At 35.6% G+C, this 6016-nt stretch overlaps 2 long non-coding RNA genes across 2 annotated transcripts; one reads left to right on the top strand and one right to left on the bottom strand.

The window, feature by feature from the left end:
• The first annotated feature begins 1100 nt into the window (after positions 1-1100).
• LOC148209046 (uncharacterized) lies at positions 1101-4042 on the top strand. Its single transcript, XR_015787012.1, has 3 exons — positions 1101-1634; positions 1734-1773; positions 3700-4042. It is a non-coding gene; the product is annotated as an uncharacterized LOC148209046 (long non-coding RNA).
• On the bottom strand, positions 3700-5076 carry LOC111024828 (uncharacterized). The gene is made up of 3 exons (XR_002603400.2): positions 4995-5076; positions 4757-4858; positions 3700-4650 (listed from the first exon to the last, which is right to left on the bottom strand). It is a non-coding gene; the product is annotated as an uncharacterized LOC111024828 (long non-coding RNA).
• Between the last annotated feature and the right edge of the window lie 940 nt (positions 5077-6016).

Consider the following 6016-nt stretch of genomic DNA (forward strand, 5'->3'; position numbering starts at 1 on the left):
AAGGACAAACTAACCAAACTTACAAATGAAAAAACCATTGATGTAGGCTTTAAAATATAAGATTTTTCATGGATATGTTTTCAAAATTATTAGTTGCTTCGTTTGGTTAGCTCATTAAGTATCAAGGGGTCATTACTTGGTGGAATTGTGTTCCATGCTACTTGAACTACTCAAGACTTCAAGGATATTCCTTCAGGTCCAAAGATACCCAAACTATCTTTGGGGACAAAGAGCGTTGTTAATAATGGTCATAAATTATATTTAAATAAGATTTTATGAATTTAATTAATATAAAAATTTCTTTTAAATATTACTTTGTGAGTGTGTTTTAAGAGCAGATGAGAGAAAAAAAAACTTAATGGAATGCTGAAAAAGAAATTGCAATGGGTAACAAAAAAATCTTTTATGTATTTCAAAATACGTCACCGTTTTAAATTTTCAAATATAACAAAACTTTTCACTTTTATCTGAAGTATATCCGATACTATATTTTAGTAGTATATTTGACAATTATATCAGTAGTATATTAGATGTATAACACAAACATATTGTACAGACGCTCATATTAGTAGTATATCAGATGCATATCACATATATATCGTAAGTACATCAGATACTCATATCAATAGTGTAACGCCCCGCGTTCTCTGACTCGTTTATTTTAAGAGATAAATAATGTCTTTGGATTTTTCCCTAAGTTGATAACTTTAATTCTTGGATCTTCTAACTTTGAAATTCTAATTTTTGACTAAATTAGAATTAAGTTTAAATTCATTGGATTAAGATAATTTAAGTTCTCGACCTAGGAGATTTTTTAGTTAAATCTTAAATTCAGGGGTTTTAAGATTTTCCTTCTTAAATTCTACTCTTCTTTGAATTATTATCCTTGGCTATTAGAGTTTAAATTATCTATTTTATTTTGGGTTTCTTGTTTTGGGCCGTTAGAACTATTTGAAAATAGAATTCTAGTTTCCTCTAGCCCATAGGCTTTCCATTAGAGTTGGAAATTAGGATTTTGGGCTTTTTGGTTTAAATGCAAAATAAACAAAAGAAAACCCTAGTTGGCCCTCTCTTTCCCTCTTCTTCCTTCCTCTGGCGGCCCAACTCCGTGCAGCTCTCCGGTGACTCTCCGTGCAACGTGCGACGTGCAACAGTGGCGTTTTCCCTCGTCGGCGGCTCGAGCAGACAGCAACTCCGGCGTCGATTGGCGGTGCATCACGAGCAGCGGTGTTGAATCGCGATTCCAGCGCCATTCCACGGCTACGCGGCGTTTCCCCCACGAATTTGCAGCAGTGTGACGTCTCCTCCACAATCGCACGACCCACGGCGCGATGGCTCTCCCACGACCCTCCACGACCGGCCGGCACCTCCACGAACCCACAACCAGCACGTGAATCAACGCTTCGGTGACCCGTTTTGTGATTCCGAAGCGGGCAAAAGTATTCCGACGCATTTTGGCATTTACCCATACCAAATTGGAGCTCGATTCGTGATACCCATCCTTGTTCGAAGCTAGATTTAAGTTACCCATTACTTTTCGGTGTCAAACCAGCAAGCTCGAAGCTTCTAGAACCCGGTTTCGGCAGCTCAAGCCTCCTCGGCGTCTACCCATTTCAAACCCAAGAGGTTTTATGGTGAGATAGTAGGTAACGGGTCATCTAAATTTACTTTCGAGGCAAACTAAGTGTTTCTAACATGATTTCTAATCAAGTTTGGTTTGCTTTTGGATTTAGGAACCCTTCGGCGAATTTGGTAGCGCATTAGAACTTTGTTGTAAGTAGTTCTTACTTGGGGGATGTTTGTTGATTGAATATGTATGAATTGTGTGGTGCTTTCGGTGCGTTTATTATTTATTAATATGTAAGTTAATAGGTGTTATTGAGATGGTTTCGTGCTTAACTTTGCTATACTGGAATATCTCATGTATTTAGAGTTTGTTCGGCATCATTTGAGGACTTCTAGTTGTTATTGTTGGGTTGCATCCTTGTTGTTTCTTTTGTTCCTTTCCTTTTACATATTAGGAAAATATCTTGTGTTATGATTATTGGATGTGCCTTGAAAGTTGCTGCTCGGTATGGTTGGATGTGATTAAGCTTTGATGTTTGAAAGCATGTCTTGGGATTGAAAATGCACGTGATAGTTTTATGTTATTTAGTTTATGTTTGCTTAGTTGGAAGCTACGGGATTATTTTCTTGTTTTGTACGATGAAGAGCATGTTGGATAATTGTGTTTTGATTAGATGTGTGAATGGCTTGTCGATGCATTTGAAAGATTGGAATTAGTGGCCTATCGAGTAATGAAAAGTAAGTAGACGAGGGGCGGGTGCGTGCGTTGATGTTTATTATTTGGTTGCCGTTGTGCTGTTTTATGACGTTTAATATTGATTTCGATACGTTATTGTGCAGTGTAACTCTTGTTTATGTTGGCTTATGTGCCTGAGTAGTGTTGCATGTTCGTCGGTGATAATAGTGGAAATTTTGTATTGTTGAGCTGCTGAGCTCTGATGTGGAATGATGTATGTGCAGGGAATGCTCGTTAAAGTGGACTTATTGTGGAGATGTTATTGTCTGAAATTTTGCATAAGATGTTTGGCGTGTCTGATATGTTTATTTATGTCTAGCAATGCTTATTGAATACTGATGTTGGATGATTTCTTCGAATGTTGGATATTAAATGTTTGGATGAATTGTGTTGGGCGTGCTCTTAAAAGTTTTCTGAACCGCTATGTGAAATGTAAGTTATGTGAAGCATGCCATGGGGTTATTTGTTGAAGCTTTTGTGTGCTCTATGTTGTGATCAGGTTGGTTGCTGTCAAACTTTGTGTTTTTGAGATCTGTGATGCATTAAAATCATATTAGTGGTTGTGTCGTGATGGGCGTTGTGGTGGTTGATGTTATTAGGGAAGTAGTACTGAAATCCTGGTTGGAGGCTAGAATTGATATCTGGAGTTATGAAAGTTACGAAGTGAATGGGTGAGTGTCAGGGCCTCGGGTATAAATGGTCGAGGGCTGATACGTCACTAATTGGGTATCGAGGCCTCGGGTATAAATGGTCGGGGGTCGATACGCCAATATTGGATAAAGATGAGCGTTGAGGCCTCGGGTATAAATGGTCGAGGGTCGATGCGAGGAGTCTTTCGAAAGGAGAACTATTGGGGCCTTGGGTATAAATGGTCAAGGGCCAATAGATTGTAAGACATCGAGGCCTCGGGTATAAATGGTCGAGGGTCGATGCAGAGTTCAAGGCTTTGAGTATAAATGGTCAAGGGCCAATAGATGGTGAAGTCATCGGGGCCTCGGGTATAAATGGTCGAGGGCCGATGGAGCAGTGTCGGGGCTCTGGGTATAAATGGTCAGGGGCCGACTCTACTCGAAGGAGTTAACTGTGGAAGGTTAGGATAGCCGAGATAAGCGTAGAGATGCTGGAGATGTTAGGGAGACTAGAGGCTAGTTGTTAACGTGTTTCTTGGTTGTGGTTGTCACTGAACTTTATGGAATGTGTGTATGTTTGAATGCATGATGTGATGAAAAGCATGACTATGAATGTTTTATGATTTGGTTGGACATGATGTGTGTGTGTTGATTCTTTAATAAGCATGACACGTTCCTTGATAAGTATTCTGTTTGTGCGTGACCCTTCAGATAAGGGCTGCTTACTGAGTACTGTGGTTGTACTCATCCCTCTTCTTTCCTCTCCAGTTTGCAGGTATCGAGCTAGCTCTTGGGATGGTGATGGCGAGGAGGAGACTTGATCGGAAAGACCATTATCTATGCCGCATGCAATTAATTTCTTTTAGTTAGGGTAGTTGTGGCAATTTAATCGTGTAGTTGAGTTGTTAGTGGTTGGTCTTGTTTAGTTTTATGGTCTAAAGGATGTTGTAAGGTTGCCGATTCATTATTTTTTTTAGAGCATTAATTGTGTTAGCTTCTTGAACTACGAGATTGTAACCTAATTAGGATATTTATGAGTACATTTGTTTAAGTTGATTGTACTTGAATAAGTTCTTGCTCCATTGTCATTTGAGATGTTAATTTCCTTTTAGTGGATGGTTTATAGTTAGTAGAGGTCTCCTTGAAGGGTTTGGTTGATGTGAAGTCGGTAGTTAATGGTTTATCTGTACAGGATGAGAGTTTCTCTTAAATCTTTAGTGGGTTGTTCTAATTGTTCAAGCTCTCGTGAGTGTTGAAGATCAGAGTAGCGCAGCAGAAGCGTGGTAGCTTTATTGTTTAGTTTTGTTGTGAAGACAATTCTCTTGTTTTTATGAAAATTTTAGGTAGTCTTAGTAACGGTCCCTGTTGGGAAATGGTGAAATTCCTGGGGCGTTACAAATAGTATATCATATCACATACATATATGAGTAATCAGATATATTATTACAGATATATTACAAATATATATCATTTGAGTAAAGTTGTCATTTTAAAATTGGACCTCCGATTTTTTTATGTTATATTTGAAAAAACTAAATATGATTGCTATTTTACGAGTTTTACTCAACGTTTTTGACATGTTTTCACTGTCCCAAAGAAAGAACAGTTGTGTTTATAATACTCCCCACATTTTTCTTGATGTCCAACAGGAATAACAATGCTGATGATATATTCTCGCCAAAAAAAAACTTCCACCTGTTTTCAATTGTTGAAAGTCATCTGTAGACATTAATAAATAAATCAAATAGAACTTTGTGAATATATAACTTATCTTTCATAAACAGCAAATTATAGAATGATACGAGTAATTATTGGGAGAGGGTACCTCCATTTTTGTGTTATTATGAACGAAGATATCCAGTTCAGAGTAGTTCAAAGTGGCCCTCTTGAATACCTCAACAAGTTTCAAGTCTGAAGCGCGTAGTTTCTACACGTAAGTAAAAGTGATTTATAAGAAAGAAAGAAGTCGGCGTTTTCACATATATAGATCGAAAAAGGAGATAATAAAAATTTGAACAGAATTAAAGAAGCAAATTTATAGAGTAGAAGAAGAAGTTACATACATGTACCGTAAGAAGAGACCAAGAAGTAGAAAAAACTTTTACAACTGAAAAGAAGAGGGAGGAGAATTGCAGCACACAAGTGTGCTTCCATTAGTACTAATTTTCTCTTGGCTTTATAGAAGGTGGGGGTTCCATCGATTTTTCCACGTGTGAAATTGCAAAATCTTTTAGCTATATTTTAAAAGTAAATGATACTTTAGTTGAATTTATGAAATCAAATCATATTTAATTATAAAGTATCTATGTTAAAAAGTTATTTAATTTTCAAATTTAATAATATATGTGTATTTGTCTTAAAAAAAATAAAAGATATGTATAGTATATTGATTTTCAACTTATTGATATTAAAACATCATAAATATATGAAATTTTAATTTTAACTAATTCACATAATGTATTTTATTTTAAATTAGTTTAGATCAAATTTTTTGTTATATAAAATTTGAAACTTTGTTTCAATTTATTATTAATGGTTTGATTGAATTGAAATCTTAATATGCATGGTGGTGGATGGATAAAAGAAAATAAACAAGTTGAGATACTTAATTAATACGTAAATTATATTGGGTAGCTAAACTTTTACACATATTTACAAAAATGTCAACCACTTTTGTATTTTGTAAATATGGCAAAATATTTGAATTTTTATTTTCGGAATTTTTATTATTCCAGTTTTATCCTTATCATATATGATATACACCCGATGTATACCTGATATACGTCTGGTAGATTACGCCTATTATATTTCTAATATACTTCCGATCTACATCTTATGTACATCCGATGTATCTCTGATATACATCTGATATACCTCTAACTTATGATATACTAAATATATTTGTAATGATATACCTATGTATATCTTATCTGATATATATCCTATGTATCTCTGATGTACATTTGATGTACATATGATATATATCGGTGGCATACTAAATATATTTGTAACTGATATCTGATATACATCAGTAGATCACAGATGCATCAATGTTAGATATCAGTAGATATATCAGTATATATCA

This window comes from Momordica charantia (assembly GCF_013281855.1).
Source record: "Momordica charantia cultivar OHB3-1 chromosome 9 unlocalized genomic scaffold, Mcharantia_2.0 BLBB01000009.1, whole genome shotgun sequence".
Lineage (NCBI taxonomy): Eukaryota > Viridiplantae > Streptophyta > Magnoliopsida > Cucurbitales > Cucurbitaceae > Momordica > Momordica charantia.